Below are 27,848 nucleotides of genomic sequence, written 5' to 3'. Positions count from 1 at the left end.
ATGGAAACTACTTAAGCTGAAAAAAGGATTAGTTGTCAAAAGTGAAACCGACACTAGAAATAGCACACTAGAGCAAGAACAAAGACACATGTGAAATTAGTGAACAGACAAGGTTATTTTAGAAAAAACAGCAGATGGGTACAGATGGGAAGCATATATTTTGGCTGAGAATATTTAATAGGTTTTCAACAACAACACCTCATAGCCAAGAATCCTTCCAGTTTGTCTGGTCGATACAAGAGGGTTCCAGGAGACTTCCATTTCAGAAGATGAGAAGCTTTGTACTGACATGTCTGTCAGTGCTATCTGTGGCTCTAGGAAAAAGTAGAAGCACAGCAAACCTTGTTACTTAATTTTTAACAGACCATTCCTACAATATTGGGAACATAGATACATAGTTGTTAAACTGAAAGATAGAAGAAACTTCATCATAGATCTCTTGAAATAATAAGATTTATACTCTCATTCGTAAGATTTATGATTTTATTTAAAGACTTCCTTTGTATTAAGTATTAAACCACTGCAGCATCATGCACATATTGCATCAGCTACATCACTGAGAGCATTTCAGATGGGTTCCCAAATTCTTTTTCATATTGACAGAAAGAGATAGAAATATGAGATATGTACTACTTTACTTACCATCCTCTCCAGAATACACAATAAATATTGGGCTCAGAGTGCCTATTCCTTCATGATTAAAGACACCCACTTTTACTTCAAAGGGAAATAATGATGGGATGCTTTCATTTCTGTAGATATATTTCGATGCCTCCACTGAAGTCACCACTGCTTTAGTCCAGCTGAAGGAGCCGAGGGGACGAAACATAATAAGGTATCCAAATCCTTCCCCATTTTGTAGTTCTTCAGGATTGGACTGCAAGAAGCATAATAAATCACTTCTAACCAGTGTACTTGCTCTCTTCATCCCATCAAATATTTTAGGTGTATTGACTTGGTTGACTGGACATTGAAGAGAAAATGTTCCACCAGTCAACACAGTATTGAAAGTAACAATTAAAAGAAAAATCTATTGAAACAATCAATTTTGAGACAAAAGACCTAATCAGCACCATTAAAATTATATACTTTATCAAAAGGGAGAGAGAAGGGTCAATGGGGGTGGGGGGTGGGGAATAGCAACATTCTATATAACATGAACCAAAGCAATTAAGATCCGAAATAGTGTTTCTTTATTAAAATACCACATAAGAATAATGACAGGGCTCCCAGCTAAACTGACTGAGAGACCTGATAATAGACTGGCAAAGGATAATATAAGAGAAAATTGTATCAATAGTCCCAAATAACTAATTACCTTACATAATTTAGGGGAAAAAAACCCTCAACTCTAAATTAGCAGTAAGGTAGTCAACCAGACCCAGCTTAGGCACTTTGATCTTGTCATTAAGATCTACATACATACATGCATGCATGCATGCATGCACAGAGAGAGAGAGAGAGAAGAGAGAGAGAGAGAGAGAGAGAGAGAGAGAGAGAGAGAGAGAATATTTTAGAATGAAATAATCCTTTTCCATACTACTTGTTAAAATGCAGGTGCGTACCTTACTGTCTGTTTACTGCATCATTACCCTGGCATGCTTTATTCCATAATCAATGAGCATCCTGATTCCCAACAACTTCCTTAGTTCCATTCAATCTTCTGTCAGCACAGAAGCCTTGATTTAAAAATTAAAGTCAGTCTTAATTTTAAACAAATCAACTTTTCAAGAAGTTTAACTTTTAAACTCAAAAGTATAATGATTATCTTAGATTCAGATTGATTCTTCTCTCCTATCTATTCAACACACTTTGTCATTTTAAGTGTTTACTGTAGCTTTGAAATCTTACAATGGAAAATTTTAAAAAATGCATAAATACACTTTTGTATTAAATTAAATCCTTGATGGACTCATCTAAAATGTTTAGTTTATGAAAAGTTAGTGGGTGATAGATTTCAAATTGATACTAGTCTAGGTCTTAATCTGTTTAAGGTTTTTTTTTTAGATCATTTTTTTTTTGGGGGTGGGGTGTCAGTTAGTTTCTGCTGTTTTCTGTGACTATTAGCATCTAAGCAATTATGAATACAGCTGTTTACTCTTGTCTGAGTCTTAAGGGATTAAAAAAGTTATACACTACCAATATTTAGTTTATTTATACCCATAATTTATTGGATTGTTTATTTTAGTTTGTCGACCTGAAATATTAACTGGGACATGATGGATGACCAGAAGTGTCTATGTGTGTGAGTGAGAGAGAATGGGCATTGTTTATATAATTTAAAATATTTCTGATGCTTCTTTAATCTCAGAATTCATCAGCTAGCTATTTCATTCATCATAGTAAAGCAGGATTATGGTGTTCTGTTGTGTTAGCTAACTCCTAGAAGAAAAAGCTTCATGTCAAATGCAAATTAATTTGGAGCATCTGGGGGATTCAAATGTTCCCTATGTTATCTTTTTTTTTCTTTCTAGTATATAGAAGACAGAGATTATGAAAGATGATTGCAGTGTATGATGGCAAATACATTTTAAAAACCAATATTTATAATATAATTATAATTTTGAGCCTAAAGTTTATATGAATTTACATTAAAACATATGAAAATAATTAGAAGGTAAGAAGAAATTATATATATATATACATACATACACATATATATATACATGCATGCATACATACATACATACATATACATACATACACACACACACACATATAATGTTTCCCTTCACACCATTTATCTATTTACTTTGTAATTAATCAAAATGCCCATTTTCTTTTGAGTTTTCCTTTCTGTTTTCCTGGCATTACACACAGAAAGCAACTGTCAGCTGTCAAGTCAATAGGAAAAAAGACTAACACACTTTGTATGTTGCTTGTCACAGAGGAACATTTTTTTCTCAGAAAGATAGGTGTCATGCAGCTGTTTCTTAAAATAATACATTTGAAATGTTACATTGGACTTATGCCAGAGCTATAAGTTATAAAATAAATAAAACAAAGTAAAATAGATTTGTCCTCACTTGGTGCATATAATACACAGACTTATTTCACACACACATACCACTTGCATATTCTTAGTTCTTCTTTTATTTATTATATCACAAAACCCACAGCAACCCTCAGAAGTTTAGATTACTGTTAAAAGCAAAGCAAAGCACAAGAATCTAGAAACACCAACATCTATAATAGCAATAGCACTTTGACTTATATATTGCTTCACAGTGTTTTACAGTCCTCGCTAAGCAGTTTATAGAGTCAGCATATGCCCCCCAGCAATCTGGGTCCTCATTTCATTGACCTCAGAAGGATGGGGGGCTGTGTCAACCTTGAGCTGGTGAGAATCAAACTGCTGGCAGTTGGCAGAATTCGCCTGCAAACTGCATTCTAATCACTGCACCACCACGGATCAATCATATAATAACATACATCCTGAGGCACCAAACCAAAGTCATGTCCACAATAATTAAGAAGCAATGGGTGGAAACTAATCAAGCAGAGAAGCAATTTAGAACTAAAGATAAATTTCCTGACAGTTAGAACAATTAATCAGTGGAATAACTTGCCTCCAGAAGATCCCATGCAACTCTGTTATTCTATTCTATTCTATTCTATTCTATTCTATTCTATTCTATTCTACTCTAGTCTAGTCTAGTCTAGTCTAGTCTATATACAATACTGGGTTTTAACTGTTGTGGCAGTACAAATAAGAAATTTCTAGACATTTGATGGCAATGGGGAAAATGTGTTTCATGTGTCTGGTTTTCTTTTAGACTTAAAAAAATGGGGTATGGGATGGAATATATACAATTTAAGGTGTATATAAAATATTTTATGTAAAACTTAGGTTATTCCCAAATCCATGAGCTCAAAATCCATAGCACTTTCATCTTACTAAAATTCATTTTCAGTGTATTGGTAGTTGCCCAATCAACATTATTTTTCACTCTTATTTCTGTTTATATTGTTATCCATCCTGTAAAACATCAGATTCCTATGGTAAGAAGTATACTTAACCCAGGGGAAAATCAAACAAAAGAATGAAGGTTAAACTAAATGAGAAAATAATATGTGGATATTTCAATTGTTGTTGCTCCTAATTACATATTTAATTACAGTAGGTGGGGGCAAGGAACTATTGGTCCCAAAGTATAGCTGGAATGTAGTTCCTAGCAGCTTCATCCAGGAAGACCAAAGTTGAAAGATCTATGGCACTGTAATATGCTTATTTGATTGTGATTGATTAGATGCCATCAGTTTGATGTTAGCTCTAGGGATAACATAAATAGACTTTCACACGAATGATCTGGTGAACCCAATCTGGCCTTTCAGCTCCTCTAATGGGAAGCTGATGGAACAGTTCAAAAGAAATCAACTTTGACCAGCAAGTTCAGGTCCAGAATACAGTTTTTTTTTTTTTTAAAAAAAAGAATTTTAAAAACTGTAGCACATAATTGCTCTCAGGTAAACTGTCAACAATCACTGTAAAAACTTTTCTCAAGGAGAGACTGGTTTGTGTAAGTTCCAACTGTGTCAGGCTGTTTTGATTTTGAAACAAAACCCCATAGAAGCTTGAAATATTTTTCCCTAAAATGTTTTAATATGTAATGGATACAGTGAAAAAGAAACAGATAGATAAATGTGGGTAAGTCCCCCAGTTCTATTCTTGGCTGACATTTAAAACCAAATACACCAAAAGTATTACATTTTAGTAAAATTGGGAAATTTTAAGAGAGAAGCTGTATTATGCAGCAATGTATGTACAGACACTCAGTATTCACCTGGTCATACTATTTAAAAGTAAACTTAAACTAAACTTCATAGATTCTATAGAGAACATGAAGTATGGAGTTGGAGATTATTATTCCCATTTGCTGGAAAGCAGACCATACTTGCCATAATGTAAGAGAGTTGCTGATTTGATTTTGACAGCTAAGAGTCACCAGTGAGATATTAAAGCAGGGCTATCAAACTCCTGGCCCATGGACCAGATGTGTCATGCACTGACCCATACTCAGTTTAGCAAAGAGGGAAAACGTCCCAATACACCACGTGATGCCGCCATGACAAAATGAGTTTGACACCCCTATATTAAAGCAGGGAGATGTAGGTGACATGTTCCCTATGCAATCCTCCTCAGCTTTCTTCTTCTTCTTCTTCTTCTTCTTCTTCTTCTTCTTCTTCTTCTTCTTCTTCTTCTTCTTCTTCTTCTTCTTCTTCTTCTTCTTCTTCTTCTTCTTCTTCTTCTTCTTCTTCTTCTTCCTCCTCCTCCTCCTCCTCCTCCTCCTCTTCTTCTTCCTCCTCTTCCGCTTCTGCTTCTGCTTCTTCTGCTCCTCCTCCTCCTTCTTTAATTTTCAGATGTTTTACAGAACATTGTCCCTTTAGTAGTAAGACATAACAAATCTAAATAGGAGTCTAATCAGCATATGTGAATGAAAAGAGATAACATCAGTTCTTAGGCATGGAAATACCTTGCTGGCACATTTTTTTACAATTCTCCAAAGTCACAGATAGCTAGAAATAAATGTTGATTTCAATGAAACTTACTAGCAAATAAACCTACGTTGAAGTCTTATGCATGTCTTATTATGAAGTCTTATGCATATCTATTTGCCATCTAAACATTCATGTAATGATACTTGATATTGAAAGGCCTTATCCTTTTCCAATGTATGACAAGATACAAATTACCAGCACTATATTCCAAAATAACAAAGGTGGAAGGACGAGAAGGAAATAAAACTGCACAGTGTTTCATGCATTAAACACTTAGATTGGAATGTTAAGCTGTCTTTTGCATAGTAATGATAAGAGGGCTATAGATGACTTCCAAATATATTTTTTGCTCTCAGTTTACTCCTCTAAATTGCTAACAATAGCACAACAGAGTGATTTTGTTAGAGCTGTCTTATATGTTCCACTCATTATCTTGAAGACCTGAGATTGATTTACAAATTGCCTCCCACATGATGACAAGTTCAGATCGGCTTCCTCCACCTCCTCTCACATTTGTGGGTGCCACTGTTGGAACTAACACAGAGAGAAAAACATACACACACACATAACAAGCATTTATATGCACAGGCATTTATACAATCTTGAAATTCAAAGTCACATATTGGTTTACATTACCATATATAGCTATGGGAAAAGAATAATAAAATATGGAATACTTTCTGGGTCCAATGTGTTCTTATTTGAACTAACCATGACTTATCTACAAATAACATGGAGAAATTGTCCATTGAGACTGAAAAGGGGATTATGCTCGTAATCTAATTCCATGGAGATTTGCAGTTTGGTATTGACACATTGTTGGCATAGCTATTCCTAGAAAATACAGCCAACTGTCACTGTGATATAACTGATTTCTCTGTCATAGTTCATCTCAGTGAAATCAATCTGAAGCAATAGATATTCATAAGTGACTTTTGTATCCTTTATAGGTAGTTCTCGATTTATAACAATTGGGACCAGAGATTCCATGGTAAGGAGATTAAGTGAGTGTGTACAATTTCATTATCTTTTTTTTTTTTGCTATGGTTGTTAAGTGAATCATTTAAATTAAGTGAATCAAGCCAATTTGGCTTTCCCTGTTGACTTTGCTTGTCAGAAGTCAGCTGGGAAGATTGTCAATGGTGATCATCAAATGAGGCTGCAACATGCCAGTTGCCAATTTTCATTGTACAACATTGGGGATCCTGCAATAGTCACAAGTATGAGGGCTAGTTGTAGACACTTTTTCATTGCTGTTGTAAACTTCAAACAGTTGCTAAATGAATGATTGTAAGTCAAGTACTCCTTATACCCATTTACTTGAACATGTGTCATTTATTTTTCTGTAGATTACCACTATTACTGCAAAATTATCCACATCATGAGCAACTGGATATCCTATAGTTATTTTATTACTATACATTACTATTACTATTCAATAGATATAGTATATAATATGTACAATATATATTGTTATACAGGCCTCTATATATCTCAACTTTCAATCTACAGGATAGCCAAGAAATGTAACCCTTTCATTTTTGACAAATTTGTTATTTCTTTTTCTGTGGGATAGTCTGTATTCATAAAAATAAGTATATATCTTATTTTTGGATGGGAAATGTCAAGCAATTTTGCTGTGAAAAGTGAATGGGATGATTAACTAAAATGAAGAATTAAAATAAGACTTTTAAGCCAAGTATAGCTAACATTCCACTGTCCAACAAATTAGTTCATGCTCAATTAGGCTTGTGTTAAATAAGTAAATATTTACTGTATTTGCATGGGAAAGAAATTAATACCACTGCTCAACAAAGCCTCAACTGGGTCATAGCTGAGAATCAGATGAAAATTTTCAGATAACTGCACAATTAATTCTTTCTTCCATTTTAATAAAATGGGTAATAATTCATTTGCTTGTAGAAAAAATATCAATTCATGATCAGGTTTCATTTGGTAATGTATACCACAGACATTCCATTTTCCCTTTTATTACCATTTGTTATATCTGCTTTTCTGAAGATGACATTAATTAGCAATGTCACTGTTTAGTAAAGAGCTGCAAAACACAATTGCTTCCCTATTGTTTTTGGAACAGTTTATATTGCTAAGGTGGGTAAGGTTTTTCCCAATCTCAGGTCCTGTGCAGTAAATGGTATTTAATTTCATTCTACGAGGTGAAATGATGATAAAGTAAAGTAAAGTAAACTAAATGAAAGGTGCTATTTTATTTCATTATCTTTCATACAGGTAGTTTTTGACTCATCACTGTAATGGAGCCTGCCCATTTATATATATATATATATATTTTCTGAGGTTCTCGCGAACTTGAAGCCACAAAGCCACGAACTCGAAGCCAAACAGCAGGATCACAGCTCACCAGCTCAAATCCCCCAGCAACTAAGACTAACCTGAGCACAACCAAGCCCCACCTGAACAGAACATGCCTCCAGCCAATCAGAACATGGCCAACCCCCCAACCAATCAGAACACAGCCAAACCCCCTACCAATGAGAACACACCCCCACCCAATCAGAACACAGCCAAGCCCCCACCCAATCAAGTCACACCCCCACTAGCAGTTAAAAGGAAGAAGCAGCTGCAAGCCTCACATCACTCTGAAAAGCACAGAGCTGAAGACAGAGGCCTGAAGATGATGAATGAGACTTCATCGAAACGTTGCCTAGATACTTTGAATCTTACAAAAACCAACAACAAAAATCCATATATATATATATATATATATATATATATATATATATATTTGTTTTCTGAGGTTCTCATGGTATTTGTATGGATCTTTGGTTGTTGGTTTATCCATATATATATATATATATATAGTATTCAGCTGACATTGAAGCTCACGAATAGGTCACAAGTATATATTTGTTTTCTTAAGTTTTCGCGGGTACTTACATGTATGGTATTCAGCTTTGGTATTTTCCCACGTCATTATAGTTATGCTTTTAAGGCTGTAGCAACGTTTTGGCAGAATCTCATCTGCCATCATCAGACAAAATCAAGACAAAATCAAGCCAATCAAGACAAAAAAAGCTACAAAACAGACAGAAGATATTAGAAACACCAATCAAGCAGAACACAGCAAATTCCAAGACCAATAAACAAAGACCAAGACTCCCAACCAATCAGGATGAAGAAAAAACCATTCTGGCACAGCAGTAGGCTAGCACCAAATTTAAAACAGAAACGTCTGACTCACAGATGAAAGTCTGACTCACAGATGAACACTATACAGAAGCCTGATGATGGCAGATGAGATTCTGCCAAAACGTTGCTACAACTTTAAAAGCACAGCTATAATGATGTGGGAAAATACCTGAACAAAGCTGAATACCATACATGTAAGTACCCGTGAAAACTTAAGAAAACAAATATATATTTGTGACCTACTCGTGAGCTTCAATGTCATATCCCTCTTCAACCAAGTATCTATCAAAGAAGCCTTGACAGCCATCCAAAACAAATACACCCCCCCTAAGAACATCCTAGATCTGACCAACCACTACCTAACCAACACATACTTCAGCTACAATAGACAAAGATACAAACAGATGGAGCACCTATGGGATCACCCCTCTCACCTGTCATTGCTAACCTATACATGGAACACTTTGAAACCAATGCTCTAGACAAATCCGAACACAAACCCAAAGTCTGGCTTAGATATGTAGATGAAACTTTTGTAATTTGGCCACATGGGAAAGAAAAACTGGACAACTTTCTCACACACCTCAACAACCTACACCCCAAAATACAATTCATCATGGAAACAGAACCCAACAACCAACTTCCTTTCCTGGATGTCCTAATTTACAAAAAAAACAATGGCTCCCTAGGACAGTGGTTGCCAAGCAGTGGGCCATGAGAAAATTTTGGTGAGCCGCAAAGAAATCTCATCCCCAGAGCACCCCCACAAAGCAATTAATCCAGGCTGCACAGAAACACAAGGCTGCGCTGCTCACATGGCCCGCAGGAACCCTCCCCGCCCACTCACTCCTTACCCAGTAAACTTACCTAATAAATTGCTATTTTTCCTTTTTCCGACCATCATCTGTTCTGATGTGCAGGGAGATTTAGATTAACAAGGAAGCAGGAAATGGTTGGATTTCTTGCTTTCTAGCTAGCCTTTAGATCTTCAGCTCAGCAAAGTCAAACCTCGCTTAGCACCGAAGGTTTGCTTGCAAGCAAATTCAATGCAGACTCACGGCAAGCAAATTTGAGAGACCGAGCTAGCTGATGGCAGATAGCTAGATCACTGAATGATTCTGTGAGCAACTCAATCTGCCTGCTTTGCCTGATTTTGAGTAAAAGTTGCTTTTTTTAAAAAAAATAAAAAATTCAATATTTACATGCATGGTGTGTTGTGAGCTAATTTTGTGAGTTTGCTTGCCAGCAAATTTTATGTGTTTGCTTGCAAGCAAATTTTATGTGACAGACTGAGCTAGCCAATGGCAGATAGATAGATCTCTGAATGAATCTGTGATTCTGTGAGCAACTCAATCTGCCTTCTTGATTTGCCTGATTTGGGGTAAAAGTTGCTCTTTTTTATAAAAGATTCAATTTTGATATAAATATTTATAATATTTACATACAAGCCATGCCCAGCCAGTCACATGACCAAGCCACACCCACAAATCAGGCCATGCCCACAGAACCAGTTAGTGGTCTCTGGGATCTAAAATTATGAGTTTGGTGGTCCCTGAGGTCCAAAAGATTGGCGACCCCTACCCTAGGACACATCATCCACTGGAAGAAAACACACACCAACTGCTACTTAAATGCACAATCCCATCACCACCCTGCACAGATCAACTCCATAGCCAAGACCCTCATCTTCAGAACCAAATGCCTAGCTGACAAAGACCACCTGAGAACAGAACTACACACCCTCACTAACGTATTAATTTCCAATGGATTCCAAAGAAACACAATCACCAACCTAATCTGAAAAGAGATACCCCCAAAAAACTAAGACATGAAACAAGACAACAGTATCACACTGCTCCCCTACATCAAAGGCACCACAGAAAAAATCAGCAAAATTCTCCACAAACACAATATCAGGACAGCCTTCGGCACTGACCAAAAAATAGCCAACATCCTAAGAAACCCCAAAGACAAGATCCAGCTAGAAAACCAAGGAGTTTATGAAATACCATGCAACAATTGCCCAGCCACATACATTAGACAAACCAACATAAGAATGGACGCACACATCGCAGAACACAAGAGCACAGTCAGAAAAGAAGAACATACTTCCTCCCTTTTCCAGCACCTTAAAGCCACAGGGCATGAAATTAATTTTGAGGGAACCAAATTAATCTCCAGTACTGAACACTTCAACAACAGAATAATCAGGGAAATAGAGAAACAACCATCAACCAACAACCAGAGAAATAACCATCGAAACAGAGAAACAGCCCCATTACATGAATAAATGGGATGATACCTCCCATCTACCAGACATCTGGAAAATAGCCCTTATCAACAAATGAGTCCCAGCCACAAAAACCAACACCAGACCCAAAACAACACATGACACCACCACCAATCTCCCTCACCAGACTCAAACCCAAATCCACCCCATAGATGAAAGGTAACTACCATCCAGAAACCATACCACGGCTGCATCACCAGCTGCCACACACCCCAATCCCCAAACCAAGCAAACGGACACAGTCCATGAACACATATCCAGGTCTCAAACTCGGAGCCAACCCAAAACTCGGAACATCACATCACAGCCACCCAGTCACGATATCACATCACAGAACTCAGGAGGTTACACCACAAAACCTCAGGATGTTACAACACAGCCAATGACCCAGGAGATTACAGCACAAGACCCAGGATGCCACAACAATAGAACTCAGAAGGTCATCACACAGTCCATGACCCAGGTCATTATTACCCAAGAGATTACAGCACAAGACCCAGGATGTCAAAACAATAAAACTCAGAAGATCATCACACAGCCCATTACTCAGGTCATTACAAAACAGGAGGCTGATACACACACAGCCAACACCTCAGCCACACATGTTCTTACAAAAAAGCCAGCCAATCTGCAAACATCAACTCCATCAACCAATCAAGAAATGACAACACAGCCAACCTCCCCACCAGTATATAAAGGGAGACAGCAGCTCTCATCACACTTTGCTCGCACAAGCACAAAGCCAAAAGCACCAGCCTGAAGATGATGAGTGGAACCTCTTCAAAATGTTGCCAAGATACTCTCAATCTTACATGGGAAAAGACCCAAAGACCTGCATAACTGTAGCCGTGAAAATCTATGAATATAGATATATACACTATATATATGTATGGTATTGAGCTTTGTTCGGATATATTCCCACATCATTATGGTTGTGCTTTTAAAGTTGGAGCAACGTTTCGGCAGAATCTCATCTGCCATCATCAGGCTTCTGTATAGTGTTCGTCTGTGAATCAGACTTTCACAGCCATTTCTGTTTTAAATTTGGTGCTAGCCTACTGCTGTGCCAGAATGGTTTTTTCTTCATCCTGATTGGTTGGGAGTCTTGGTCTGTGTTTATTGGTCTTGGAGTTTGCTGTGTTCTGCTTGATTGGTGTTTGTAATATTTTCTGTCTGTTTTGTAGCTTTTTTTGTCTTGATTGGCTGGCAACATTGTGTTTCCTGTATTGGAGGCTTTTAGTGTGGCTTGGCTCCGAGTAAACGGATGGCTATCATTTATTAGGAAGCTAGGTTTCATCTGGGTGCCTGGTTGGGGTGTGTTTGAGCTGGAGGTATCAGGGGGAGTCTGTTTGTGCCCAGGTGTTTGCCTGGGTTGTGGTGTGGAGATTTTTTTGTTTGTGAGTGCAGGCTTCCCGATAATTGACAGTCTGTTGGAGTCATCTCTTCTATTCATGCTTTCAGTTTTTTTTTCAATCTCTATGGCTTCTCTGATAATTCTGTAGCTGGGGTTTTCTATAGTGGCTAGGATTTTGGTGCCATTGAAGTCGATGCTATGACCTGTGGCTTTCATGTGTTGGACTAGTGAGGAAGTGTGTTCTAGCTGTTTTACTGCATTTTTATGTTCATCTAGGTGGGTACTTATTCTTCTACTGGTCTGTCCAATGTATGTGGCAGGGCATGATGCACAGGGGACTTCATATATGCCTTGGTTTTCCAGGTCAATTTTTTGTTTGGGGTTTCTTAGGATGGCTGCTATTTTTCTGTCTGTTTTGAAGGCAGTCTTGATATGATGCCTGTGTAATATCTTACTGATTCTCTCTCTTTCTCTCTCTCTCTCTCTCTCTCTTCTATCTATCTATCTATCTATCTATCTATCTATTCATTTTCTTAAGTTTTTGCGGGTACTTACATGTATGGTATTCAGCTTTGTTCAGGTATTTTCCCACATCATTATAGTTGTGCTTTTAAAGTTGTAGCAACATTTCGGCAGAATCTCATCTGCCATCATCAGGCTTCTGTATTGTGTTCGTCTGTAAGTCTGATATATGTATATGTATATGTATATGTATATGCGTATGCGTATGCGTATGCATATATATATATATATATATATATATATATATATATATATATATATATATATATATATATATATATATATATGCTTCTCTGACTCAGAGAAGCACAGAGCTGAAGACAGAAGCCTGAAGATGATGAATGAGACTTCATCGAAACGTTGCCTAGATACTTCGAATCTTACGCGGGAGAAAACCCGAACAACCAAAGATAGATAGATAGATAGATATATATATATATATATATATATATATATATATATATATATATATATTTAAGGAAATGTATATGTGAAAATACATTAGGGAATGCATAGCACTGTTTGCATTCATATAGTTGTCTGCAAGTTAATATTAGGTAACTATGCTAATACTATACATTATATAAATAACAGTATCAATATGCTGATTAATATGCAATAAAATTTACTTCTTTCCCTCCCTCCCTCCCTTCCCCTTTCCTTTCCTTCTTTCCTCTTCTTTCTTCCAACCTATCTACCATTCTATATATCTGTATAAAAGTAAGTTTAAGGGAGTTCAATAAGACTTAAAGCCAGGTCAATACATAATTGTGCCCTTTAAAAATTGTTTCATCAAAGAGAGATTATGATACCACAAGGCTCTTTTTTTTCATCACCTCCCTCCAATATGTGGTTGGTGATCAAAAGAGAAAGAGAACATTGAGACACCCCAGATATCCTCTCCACTTCCTGAATTTCGCCTTCCATTATGGAAGGTTTCATATTGCAATTATTAGCCTTAAATTGATGTGAAGTAGTTTAGATGCCCATATTTAGCTGAAAATGGGAGCAGAGAAATATAAATAATTAAATACAAATAACCCTTTAAACCCTTTATTGTGCTTTGAAAGTTACTGAAAGGTAAACCATTATGATTTAATATTATGAGTGAAATTATATTTTAAGAACTCTTAAAACCCAACAGTAATATTTTAAGTAGCTTACTAGATGCTTTAGTTCTTAGTAGCTCTGAGGGTGTACTTGGTTCCCCAATTCCAACACTATTAGCAGCTACAACTCAAAACTCATATTCAACTCAGGGATTTAGATCAACCACCGTAGCTGTGTGGGTCTTTCCATTAATGACTTCAGGAATTTAAGAAAAACCAAAAATAAAAGGGTTAGAGAGAGAGAGACAGTTTTTGAAAACAGCATAGAATGTAATTCAGAAACATGTACCTGTTAAAACAGCTTGCCATCCAACTGAAAAAGGGGTCCTTGTCTGAACTGTGTAGGTGTGGACAGGAATGTTGTTTTCTGGTCCTGATTTCCAGTTCAACACTGCAGTTGTACTAGATACGTATTCAATAGTAACATCTTTTGGTGGGACAGGAAAGCCTTATTGAAACAGAAGATCCATGTTATTTTAGCAGAATTGTTTGAAGTTCTGTTGTGGTTTAGGGTTTACTGGTGAACTTAGTACTAAGGCACCTGATTAAGGGGGTTTGTTCAAAATAAACATGGGAAATTCCCTTCAATCATGTAGTGTATACCCTAAGGGCTAAAACATCTTACACAAGTACCAACATAAAATAGATTTGATTCAGAAAGTGTCTTTTAAATCCAGGGTTAGAACCTTCCTGATACCAAAGAAAAACAACACTTGGCCAATCTGAAAAAGAAGTCATGCTGACTGGGAGATGCAGTTCAGCAATCTCCTTTGTTGGCAAATTCCCATCCCTCTTAAAATAATGCAGTCTAAGCTACACAAAGGACATTTCTCTCCACTTCTTAGGCAATCATACAAAATGATTCCCTTCTATCTCTAGCCATTCAATGGTCTTGGAACTGAAAGCAACATATTATATCAGTGCTTCATAGCCTTGTCAACTTTAAGTTGTATGGATTTCAATTCCCAAAATTCCCCAGCCAATAATGGATTTTGTAAATGAAATAAGCACTAAAACCCAAACCTCTATTCCAAGTCATTCTGCTACTTCCAGTTAATAGGGAATGAACCAACTATTATCATATCTGCATGAATACTTGGTATCATGTAGCTTCCTATTTTACAATTGCTGTCTTCAGGATATGTGAATTAATTTGAACCTGCAGTAAGAACATGACAAATTAAGTTTTCAAAATTACATCTGCTACACAGCCACTATCAATGCTCATACCTGTTTCTTCACTGGTACTCCTGGGAGTGGCTTTCTTTCCCAATCATAAACAATTATATCTAAGCCAAATAAAATTTCAGTTTCCCTTTCCACTCCAGTCTTCATTATATGATTCAAAATTAAATAGTTCTTGCCTCTAATATTTATAAGTCAGCCTTTAGGGCAACATACATTCTCAATATAAAAGTCAATTGCCTATAGAGCAAATTTTAGTTTCAAGGGAATATATAACAGTACAACATATACCTGAGTTATAGATAATTAGTTATGCATATTTAATTTCTCTAAAATTTAAGGGCATCATGTACTTCTATATAATTAGCTTAATTTTTAGAGTTTGTAGACTTACCCCTTACAATTACTTCTGCTGATGCTGACAGAGTGTCCATCAATGTTTGCACAGTGCATGTGTATTTTCCAGCATGATTTAGCTGAATATTTCTTATCATAAGATCCCCCACAGAATCCTTAGATAAAAAGAATACAATTAATCACATGATGCATTTCTCATAATGTATATTTTTATCATGTGTTAAATATTAATAAAGATGCAGTTTTAAAATTGAATTATACAATAGTGTAATCTATTTTTTTTTCATTCAGACACTTTTATTACAATTCCCACAAATAATGCCAACAATGAAAGCAAAACTTAAATAAATGTGGCTATTTAAAGCAATAAAGCTTCTATTGAGTAGACAGAAACAGACTTCAAACTAAATCTTATGACTTAGAAGAAACAGGCCCATACAGTGTATTTTGGGAACTTGGGATAAATTACAAGCACACATTTAGTTTAATAAGATTTTTACCAAGCATTCCTCCTAATGGTGGGAGTGAGTCAGCTCAGTCTTTAAGTGTAGAAAAGAAAACTGTGTTGCTTTGATTGAGTATGTCATTGATTACTGCTTTCAATCAGAGACTCTGTGCTAGAAATCTCTAGAACTATCATATCAGTAGAAATTTGCAACATTTTTTTTTACATATAAGGTCTGAACTCTACATTTGGAGGCAAAATCTTCTTTAAAAGAAATCATAACAGATCTCTTTGAACCTTCACAAGGTTTCAACTTCTTCCATTTAATTATTTATTAAATTTATATGGACACTGGGTGGCTTCTTCTTCTTCTTCTTTTTCTTCAGCGTTTGTCTCGCGCTCGGGCGAGTCCGCTAATGTCCTTGAGTACTGCTTCCACACCTCTCTGTCTGCCACGTGTGTCGGGTCTGCCTTCGCGATCTCTAGATCGGCCTTGATCGTGTCCATCCAGCGTTGTTTAGGTCTACCAGCGGTCTCGCTCCTCCGACAGTCACCTTCATTACAGATTTGATGATGGATTCTTCCTTGGCGCGGCTCACGTGGCGAACCATCGTGGCCGGGACTGCCTCATGACCATGGGGATGGGCACGGCGTTGAACCGTCTCGCACTTCTTCGTTCCTGGCGCGATCAGTAGGGTGAGGCCTACCGACCATCGGAGCATTCGCATCTCCATTATCTGGAGTCTGCTTTCGGCTTCTTTGGTGTCGGCCAGCACTCTGCGCCATATATAGCCACGGGCGCACCACAGAGTTATAGATTTTAGCCTTCAGGCGCATCGGCATCTTCTTGTCACAGAGGACGCCCGTGACGGACTTCCATTTGCCCCACGCTGCATTGATCCTGGCTGCCACCTCAGTTTGTAGTAGGCCTTCTTCCCCAGAGTAGTTCCCAGGTACTTGAAGGTGGAGCGCGCGCGTAGCTCCTGCCCGTTCACGTGGATGGAGCCTGTCATTTCATTATCAGTGGTCAGGTATTCGGACTTCTTTAGGTTCAGCCGGGCCCGAACTGCTCGAGCGGTCGTGCCACTGTTGGACTCGGTGCTCGAGTTCAGCCTTGCACAGGTTGGCCAGGAACACATCATCGGCGTGAGAGCAGCGTCCATGGAGCGGGCGTGTACAGGTCGTGTGTAATTGTGTCCATCACCAGAATGAACAGCAGTGGTGAGAGAGCAGAGCCCTGGTGTCGCCGGCGGTAATATTAAACTCCTCTGATATCCCAGCTGCCGCTTTTACACGGCTTTTGTGACATCTGTATAGGAGTTGGACCCATTGTGCGAGCAGCTCAGGCACGCCGTGATCTCGCAGTGCGTACCAGATGAGATCGTGCGGGACTCGGTCGAAGGCCTTTTCCAAGTCTAGGAAGGCGGTGTGGAGCGGGATTTTCTTCTCTCTGTGAGCCTCCATCAGCATCCGCACACCGAAGATGGCGTCGGTGGTGCCGCAGTTCTTGATGAATCCAGCCTGGTTGGCGCTGATGTCGAGCGATGTCCCGAATGCGCTTATCAAGGACGCGTTCAAAGATCTTCATAGTGTGTGACAGTAACCTGACCGGTCTGTAGTTGGAGCAGTCCGCTGGGCTGCCCTTTCCCTTCAGATCGGAACAGTGGTGCTGCGGTACCAGTCGTGTGGCACTTTTCCCGTGGAGCGATGTTGTTGAACAGCTCGCACAGCCACAATGCCGAGCCGGTAGTGCCTTTTTCCAGAAGTCGGCAGGGATGTCGTCTGGTCCTGTTGCCTTACCGTTTTTCATGGCCTTGATGGCGTCGGCGACCTCGCTGGCATAAATGCCTGAGACTGGGCCTTCAACTGGGTCACCTCGCGGGGTTCGTGGGTGTGGGAACTCCTCGGTGGAGATCTTCTCGAAGTATTGCCGCCACCTCTCTGCAGCGTCTCTGGGGTTGGCGATCAAATTTCCCCTTTCGTCGTTGATCCCATGAAACTGGTCAATGTCCAGGGTCTTCCTGTGTCTGTGTTTGGCTAGGCGGTAGATCTCATTCTCGCCTTCTCGCGTGTTCAGCTTCTCGTAGATGTCATCGTAGTGGGAGCTTCTGGCTGTCGCTACTGCTTTCTTGGCTGCCTTTTTGGCCGCCTTGTATTCGCAGAGAGCTTCTCGCTGGTCTTGTCCTGAAGAAAGGCCTTGTAGAGCCGTTTCTTCAGGTGTGCGGCATCTTGTACTTCCGGTGTCCAGAGCCATGTATCTCGTTCGATGCGTCTCCGTCCTGGCTTGGTGCAACCAAGCTGTTGGCAACTTGACAGTGTGAACAGTGCTCTTCAGCATGGACCACGCTTCCTGTGGCCCGTCGACCATCTGCGGGAACTGCTCCGGTTTGATGAGGGGTCCCGCCATCTTCTTCTGGTTCCACCACTTGATTCGTGGCTGGTCTGCATTCCTTTTGTCAATCCTGGTCTTGGGCTTGCTGATCCTGATCTTCGCCATCAGCGGCCTGTGCTGACTGCTCGATTCGTGCGGGTACACCTTGGCGTTGAGCACGTTTTTAGCGGCTCTTCGTCGTGCGATGATGTAGTCGATCTGTGTGTGGTGGCTCCCGTTTCTGCTATGGTAGGTGAGGAGTTGAGATTCTCGCCTAATGAAGCAGGTATTCGTGATGGTCATATCATGGGAGTCGGCAAAGTCCAGGATCCTCTGGCCATTCTCATTCGTATCGCCTGTGCCGTGCCCACCGTGGCACTGGTGTCCGTTTTTGTCCGCCCTACATGACCATTCAGGTCGCCCGAGATGATGATGTCGTCTTCGTGTGGGATCTGCCTGAGTTGGATGTCGAGCAGTTCCCAGAAGGTATCCTTCTCCTCCTCGTGACATCCGGTCTGAGGGCGTGGCGGACAAGATGTGTAGGCGCTGCCTCTTGGTCGCTACGACGATTATCATCAGTCGTTCTGTGAGGCGCTTAACTTCTGCGACGGAGCTTTGCCAGCTTGGACTGACAACCACAGCTACACCGCGCGGTTTTCCTTACAGCTGGTGTATATGATCTTGTAGCCGTCTATAGTCGTAGCCTTGTTGCCCTTCCAGCGAGTTTCCTGGAGGCAGCAGATGTCCAGCTTCCTGTCCCGCATGGCCCTGACGATCTCGGTGGCGTCCAGTCAGCGAATCCACGTTCCAGGTGGCCACCTTGAGCGTCTGGCAGTCCTCTGTTCCCGCTTGCGTTTTTCACGGGATCGGGTAGTCTCCGTGCGCGCGGACCGGACGCGGTCGCCATAGCTTTCTCACGGTGCAGGTGTGCCGTGCTTTCCGCGTGGACCATTTCGTTGATTTTTGGCGCAGGCCAATGGTCTCCTGCGCCCGTCGGTTCCCCGAGCGCGGTAGCATTGGACGTGTGTTTTGTAGTGGGCGTTTCCACCATGTTGATGCGGCATTTGAGTACTCCAGCCGGCCTGTCGCGTGGGCCTGTCGTCGGAGGGTCTGCTCTCAGTTACGGTCAGCGTTTGACGGCTTCGCGCATCCAGGGGACACCACTTGGAGGTGGCAGACCGCTCGTCCCCCGGACACTGGGTGGCTTACATAATCATAAAAAGATAATACAAAGTTATTGAAATTAAGAGATACTAAAAAGAGACTCAAATCCAAGAGGAAGAGCAACATAGGGGCAGGGATCTTCTCTTTACCCCATCGGCCACCCCTAGCATAGAGCACAGCCATTGGGGCTCCAGGCCAGCTAGCAAAACCAGGTTTCAAGGCCCTTTTGGAAGGCCAAAAGGATGGAGGCGGATCTCACCTCCAGCAGGAAAATCAAAGTTTTTGGGGGGAGTAGACTATGTTTACTATCATCATGCCTTGCCTTTGTCATGAAAAAAAGTAAGTGCTTTTCTAAGTGCTCAATTTCTTAAAGCATCCAAAGCAGAGAGAAAGCATAACATTTGTAGAAATACTCTCTTGTTATAATTTAGGCCAGATAATAGATTCAAATAATTATGCAGTGCAAAACTTAATACTAGATGCTGACTGCACAGATGATAGCTTTCTATTATACATCTGTTACACACATGCATACATTACACAAGCATACATAAAAAATGTCCCTGTACATAGTTTACTAAAGGGAGAAAAAGTAAAAGTAATTTTCATGTCATTTCAAAATGAGATGTTTTTAAATGAGTGTACAAAAGTATATGCACACAAACAGCAATGAAACTAAACTTCAGTTCTTTCAAAATGGCTCATTCTTCTTTTAAAACTGATAAGATCTCCATTGAATGACCATGAAAAAAACAACCTCAATGGATGGATCTTTGGACACTTGACAAGGCAGAACTACACTTTCTCCAACGATAACATCAATATCACAAGGTGGGTTAATGATGACAGTCTTTTCTGTGGGACAGGAAAAAGTCCTTGAGCATACAAGAGGTTGACAAATGCCAGGCATTTCAAGAATAACTATAAAGATTTCAAAGTTCTTTTTTCAAAGACACCAGTTTAAACAACTGCAAAAGACATTTCAACCACTTCAACCAAATCATTATCCTCAACCACTTCATTAGCAACCTTCTAGTTTACCTGGGAGACAAAAGAATGAACCACATATTTGATATCTGCACCTCTTTACTATTGTTCCAATTATTGCTTGATAAATTAGAGATAACAACTCCCTTGTTATAAGCAGTTGAAGTGAGTATGTTCATGAAAGCATTATGCAGTCATGGTAATTCATATGCATGTAAATAAATTGCAGTAGGAATCCTGGATACAGTGATAAATACTATACCAAATATGTAGATTGGTAGGAAAACAAAAAAATGATGTTGTGACATAACAATATAATGGCCATTAATCTGGACAATAATATAAACAGAGAACTCCAGTGTTTCCAACTTGCAATATCTGTTGAAAAATGTATTTATGAATTGTGTATTTATTCACAATTCAACCAGTACTTATTTAGGGATGCTAGTTAAAAGAAACTTGATGATTCACCACCACCACCACCACCCTTCAGATAGAGGGGAAAAAATCTGATTTTGAAAATGAATTGATACTTTGAATCAGGCATAAAATTCTCCTGAGATATTCACAAGATAATGGATAAGTATTCTTTTGCCCACCTTGACTGGCCCTAGATGCAACACTTGGAAAATAGACGTTTGTCTATCTTTTCTTGCTTGTGTGACCCAAAGTTCAATTGAAGAAACTATTTAGGTTGAAATCAGTTGTATTAAGGCAAGTAACATGAACTTTTAAAAATACTTATATCTAGATTCTCTGTCTCTGTCTTTCTCCCTGTATCAGAGTTTCATCTCATGAAGATTAAGGGTTAATCTTTCAGATCACAATCCTTCTTTATCTCTTTTTACTTCTTTAAGTGCCCAGGGTGATTGACAGGTTAGGCTGCATGAACTGAATATGAATTTCCAGCCAAATGTATCTGCCACTTGTTTAAGCATAGTGTCTAAGAAGTTGGAGAAAAGTCTACAATTATGTATCTTTGGGAAACAGAATCCAGAAAATGCCACACACTGTTATTTTATTTTGTTCTACTATGCTATGTTAAGCAATTCAACCATGTATTCCATGAAATATGCATCCTTGCTGTCTTAGAAGAATAAAACATATCTATCTCAAAGAAGACTAAAGTAAAGTCTCTATGGATATACCAGTCTAACCAGATCACATCAATTTATATGAGTGATGCTGAAATGATTGCTTCATTTGACTCAAGCTATTGTTTCTTAAGAATCTTTCTTTAAAACTTCCTTTTTCTCATTAACTATCAGCTTTGCTTTCTCTCTGTAGGAATGTATCATAGAGCAGAACCTGTTTCCAAAAGGAAGAATAGACACTCGGTGCATGTGAAGTATTATAGAGATTTCTATCACCAAGGATAAGCAGCCCAATGAGCAGCAATAAACATTAGATTTATTAGATTCTGACATTTCAGTTGAATACAGTACAAAACCAATGAGGCCTGTAATTGAACTGCCCAAACTTCTCCAGAAAGGAACCAAAACAAATGTTCTCTGAAAATGTTGTAATTGTGATACTATGTTATTATTTTGATTTTTAATAAAAACTTCAATTGTCAAATTAAGGCTTTTATTTCATTTAAAAAAACATCGTTGAAACACCATACATAGTTAGGATCCATCTCTACTGCATGCATAATGCTATTTATATGATTTACAGAAGAACACACTTCTGTTCATTTAGTTATATGGAAGTAGATTTGAGTATGCTGGAAGAAATATAACCATAATTTTAATGCAATGGGAATGGTTTACCTAAAAAGTATCCGTAAGAATACAAGAAAAATGGGTATAAGAATGAATAGATACTTAAGGAATGTGAATTGAATTCAGGCATGAGTGAGCAGAATGAAGATACCATAGTATGTTTCAGAAGTTTGGTCACGTAAATAGAATAAGTATCAAACCATGAGACAAATATAAGGAAGAATAAATTGATTGAATGGAAGGGGAAGACCGAGGAAGTTACGGTTGCATGGAGTTGATGAAAGTTTTGGAGACCTGAAAGAAACAAGTGAAGAGTTTTTAAAAATCAAATTGCTACACAAAGGAATGTATGGCCATGGGACAAACAAGAATTCTTTTTAAGGTTAAAAAGTGTGGTGCATGTGTAAACTACATTTAGCAATACAGTATAGCTTTTCTTTTCTTTTTCTTGTGTCATGCCTGCTATTCTTTATATGATATTGCTTACTTCAAAAAGGATTAGACTAATGAGAATGTATTGTATGTGCCCTAACACTTCATGTTATTAGTTGTGACTAATTTTTATTAGTTATTATAAGTTATTAGCCATTGTTTCTATTCAATATAGAATTTCAAATATGCAATAAAGACAGACTGGTGAGCAGCAGCTTCATTTCAACCACAACTAGCTTGTACATATGTCCATCTTAAATTTCTTTAAACTGAAAATATGCTTCTACTTCTATATGGCAACTTTATATTTTCTTTAGTTTTGCTATTTTAACTTGGATTCATTTTTATTCTGATCCGAAATATGGATAAAAAGGGAGATTGGAAAAATACTAAGTGATCTACATTAGCAAAGTTTTATAGAAATACCCTAGAAGAAAAGTTCAAATATGGTAGCTGTTCTGTATTAGCTGTATTAGCATTCTTGTAATACTGAATTCTGATAGGTTAGAACACACCATGCTCGGATTGGCTGAGTAAGCCGCAGTGATTGGCCCATTGCGAATCACCCACGATTGGCTAAACCGATTGTGGGAGATTCGAAACAATGTCATTGGCCGTGGTGCCGAAAGAAAGTTCTATATAAGCCACGACCAATCTGAAGCCGGACGAGCCGATCTAAGCACACAATAAAAAGAGCTTGAAAATCACTGTTCTCGCGTCTCTCCTTGGGACTAATCTACCAATATAACACTGGCAACAAAGGTGGGATCGTGAAACAGAGACCCACCAAGCAAGTGGCACCATGACACAAGCGACCGATAATATGGCCAGCAACATCGCACCACCCGCACCCTTCAACCAGGCTGCTGAGGACTGGGAATCCTACATTGACCGATTCCTTATGTTCCTGGAAAGCAGCAACCTCAAAGATGCAAATGGACAGAAAAAAAGGGCCGTGTTCCTGACACACTGCGGGCCCGCAGTGTTCAAGATGGCGAAAGCCCTTGCAAAACCCAACGATGTGAAGGCGATGGACTGGGCCGACCTCGAGCCATTGCTGCGGAGCCACTATGCCCCCACCGTGCCCACCCTCATCAGAAGGCACGATTTCTACTGGAGGGACCAGAAAGAGGGTGAGAACATCAGTGATTTCGTGGCTGATCTATGGGACCTCGGAGGCATGTGCGGGTTCACTGATATGGATGAGGCCCTGCGAGACCACGTCATCCTTGGGCTCAAGGACCCCGTTCTGCAGAGCCGGCTAATGGCGAGGGGTGACTTCTCCCTCACCAACGCCCTCGCAGAAGCAACCGCAGCCAAGGCAACCAGGAAGTCGGTGGCTCAGATGCGACTGGCGAGCGCAGGAGACCGGCCCGCAGCCACTGAGGCAACCACGATGCCTGAGACACACTCCGAAACCAGCCGCTGAGCGATCACCACCACTCATCATGGCGACCTTGACTCCTTCTCTGACACTGCAGATGAAGAGGAGGACATCCACCAACTCCAAACGGAACGGGATGGGTGCAAGCGGTGAAGTCGTAAGTTGGGGTTCCTGTGTGCCGAGTGCGAGGGTGACCATCCTCGGTCAGAATGCTGATTTTTTGAAGCAATCTGCTGACATTGCGACAAGCGGGGCCACATTGCCAAGGTCTGCTGGTTCAAGCGAAACCATAGCCCCCGGCGATGAGACAGCAGGCCCCGGAGATGAGACGGCACACCCCCAGAGCCAGGGACTGACACACCGAGAGCCGGTGGAGCCGAGACAGGAAGAACAGATGCCTCGGTGAGGCCCAACAAAGAGAAGAAATCCACCAGACAGTCGCCATCGGCCATTCTTCAAGCTGGGATGCCCGAAAGGTACACGTGGAGGTAGGCATTGAAGACCAGCCATGCAAAATGGAGGTGGATTCTGGATCCTGCCTCTCCATGGTTGCATGGTGGGAAATCAAGTGCCTGGTGCCTACCATCCACAGGCGCGAACTGGAAAGCCAGAAACTAATCCTAAAGGACTACCAGGGGAACCGCATTCCTGTGGTCAGAATAGGACACTTTAAAATCACGTTTAAAGGGCGCACCAAAATACTTCCCCTGACTATTGTAGAGAGCGACCGCCCTAGCCTTTTGGGACTGCAATGGTTCGCACCACTGGGAATCGAGGTGACGGGCATCAACCACGTCGCCGAAGCGGACTGGGAGGAGCAACTCGCGAAGGACTTCCAGGAGGTCTTCGACGGCAACCTAGGCAAGTACCGAGGGCCCCCTATATCCTTCAGCCTAGACCCCAGCATTTCCCCAATCTGCCTTAAGCCACGGCGAGTGCCCTTTGCACTCAGACCCAAGATCGATGAGCAGCTAGACAAGCTCATCAAACAGGGAATATTAGAGCCAACTGACCATGCCAGGTGGGAAACCCCCATAGTCACTCTGGTCAAGCCAGATGGGTCGGTGAGAATTTGTGGGGACTACAATCGCACCCTACAACAAAGCGCTTACCCCGTCCCAGTAATACAGCACCTTCTGCACTCACTGGGGGAAGGCAAGGTTTTCGTGAAGCTCAACCTGGCACAGGTTTACCAACAACTGCCGGTCAATGCAGAAACCGCAGAGGCGCAAACCATAGTAACCCACCAGGGGGGCTTTTCGCTGCAAGAGACTCCAATTCGGAGTCAGTGTAGCACCAGGGGTTTTCCAGAGCCTAATGGAAAGGCTACTCCAAGGAATTAAGGGGGTAGTGCCCTATTTTGATGACATGCTGGTTTCAGCGGCCAATCAAAAACAATTGGAAAGCTGCCTAAGGGAGGTACTACAAAATTCAAAGACTCTGGGCTGAAAGTCAAAAAAGAAAAATGTCAGCTGTGCACCAAGAAGGTCGAATTCCTAGGGTACCTCCTAGACCAGCACAGGATCACCCAATGGAAAAAAAAAATCAGGGCCATCAAGGAAGCCCCTAGACCAAGAAATAAAACATAACTGCAGGCATTTCTTGGACTGATTAACTTCTATAATGTTTTCCTGCCCCAAAAGGTGACCATGGCAGAGCCATTGCATAGGCCGTTGGACAAAACAGGCACCTGGAACTGGGGGAGGCGAGAGGAAAACGCATTCAACCGGACAAAGGACCTACTCACATCAGACGCTGTTCTCATCCAATACAGTGAGACCCTACCGCTAACAGTAACATGCGATGCGTCACCTTTCAGCGTCAGGGCTATCCTAAGCCACACACTCCCGGATGGGAAAGAAACACCCATCGCTTTCTTTTCAAGAACCCTATCAAAACCAGAAAGGAATTACAGCCAGCTGGACAAGGAGGCCCTTGCAATCATCGCCACCATAAAGAGGTTCCACGAGTACCTCTACGGCAGAACATTTACCATCATCACCGACCACAAACCACTGTTAGGGATTCTGGCAGGCAACAAGGCCACCCCGAACATATTATCCCCTAGAATGACAAGGTGGTCCGAATTCCTTGCTTCCTACAGTTATCTGCTAACACATCAACCTGGTAAGACAATCTCACATGCAGATACCCTGAGCTGCACCGCTCTGCCCAACCTGGACGCCGATCCGGCACCCACAGTGTCCACCCTGAACATCGAGACACTACCCAATCTTCCCCTGACCGCGTCTGACATTGCCCATGAAACCAATAAAGACAAATGTCTGGCACGGATCTTAAATTGGGTGGAAAAAGGGTCACCAGAAAAATATGACGACAAACAATTCAGGACCTTTCAGAGCCGACAAACCGAACTTTTCACACAAAAGGGTTGTATATTGTGGGGAGACAGGGTTGTCATTCTGGAAAAATTACAAAAAAGGGTTTTGGAAATGTTGCATGAGGGGCACCTGGGCATTGTTAGGACAAAGACCCTGGCCAGGAGTTATGCCTGGTGGCCAGGGATGGACAAGCAAATCGAAGCTTGGATGGCAGCGTGCAGGCAATGCCAAGAATCCAGGCCAAGCCCACCCTCTGCCCCAATCCTGGAATGGGAAACCCCCAGAGGGCCATGGTCCAGGATTCATATAGACTTCAACGGGCCAACAAAGGGGCACACATTCCTGATAACGGTAGACGCTTACTCCAACTGGTTGGAAGTAAGCAGCATGAAAACTACCACCACAGAGGCCGTCATTAAAGAACTCAACAAACTATTTTCAACCCATGGCCTCCCAGATGTGATAGTATCAGATAATGGCCCCCAGTTCACCGTGCTGACATTTGAAAAATTCCTAGCGGAACAGAAAATACGGCATGCATTGACAGCGCCAGCACATCCAGCAGCAAATGGGAGGGAAAAACAAATGGTCCAGTTCACAAAAAAGACAATTCAAAAAATTGAAACCGGGGAGATGCAAGACAAAATTAATAAAATGTTATTCATACAACATATAACGCCAAACAGGACAACCAACAAAAGCTCGGCAGAACTGTTAATGGGGAGGAAATTAAGGTCCCCACTAGACAGGTTACACCCCACATACAACCCAGAACCCCCCCCCAACTCATCGAGCAAGCACCGAACGTTCACACCAGGTGATGCAGTGTACGCAAAGAACTTCGCAGGGGACCCACTCTGGGTACCGGCAATGATAACCTAGGTAATAGGTTCCCACTCGTACCGGTTACAAATGAACAACGGACGAGCATGGAAGCGGCATATCGATCAGCTAAGATCGAGAGCTAACACAGGAAATACAACTGACATGCAAACACACAGAAATAAAAAAACAGGAGAGGGGGGGATAACCCAAACAATAGCCAAGAGGGGAAGGAAAACCTCGAAACACAAAACAGACAACCCCAACAAGAAAGAAACCAACAATACTCACCAGCTGAGCCACCGGTAGACGACCAGCTTGAAGCCTCGCCTGGAAGGAGCAGCCAAGCCAGCTCAACCAGCCCGGAAAGACCAGGCGGGAGCAGCGAAGCCAGCAGCTTGACCAGCCCGGGTAGACCGGGAGGGAGCTACAGCGAAAGGCCCGACTCACCCTTCCAGGTGGTTCCATCGATGAGGCAGAGAGCAACACGGAGCCCAACCGAACCTCTCGAAGACCAAGCACCAACTAACCTGCGCAAGTCCAGTAGACAGATATGGAGCCCTGCCTACTTACAGGACTATGTTACGTAGGACCAAACCAAGAGGGGAGGGGTGCTCTGTATTAGCTGTATTAGCATTCTTGTAATACTGAATTCTGATTGGTTAGAACGCACCACGCTCGGATTGGCTGAGT

General features: G+C 40.9%; 1 pseudogene; it reads right to left on the bottom strand.

Annotated features, from left to right (window-relative positions):
- The window catches only part of LOC113449633 (contactin-6-like), a 131,338-nt pseudogene that overhangs the window by 12,575 nt on the left and 90,915 nt on the right, over positions 1-27,848 (bottom strand).

This window comes from Pseudonaja textilis, chromosome 2 (assembly GCF_049901715.1).
Source record: "Pseudonaja textilis isolate UNSWEBS1 chromosome 2, rPseTex1.2, whole genome shotgun sequence".
Lineage (NCBI taxonomy): Eukaryota > Metazoa > Chordata > Lepidosauria > Squamata > Elapidae > Pseudonaja > Pseudonaja textilis.
This window is presented reverse-complemented; position numbering and strand designations above follow the sequence as displayed.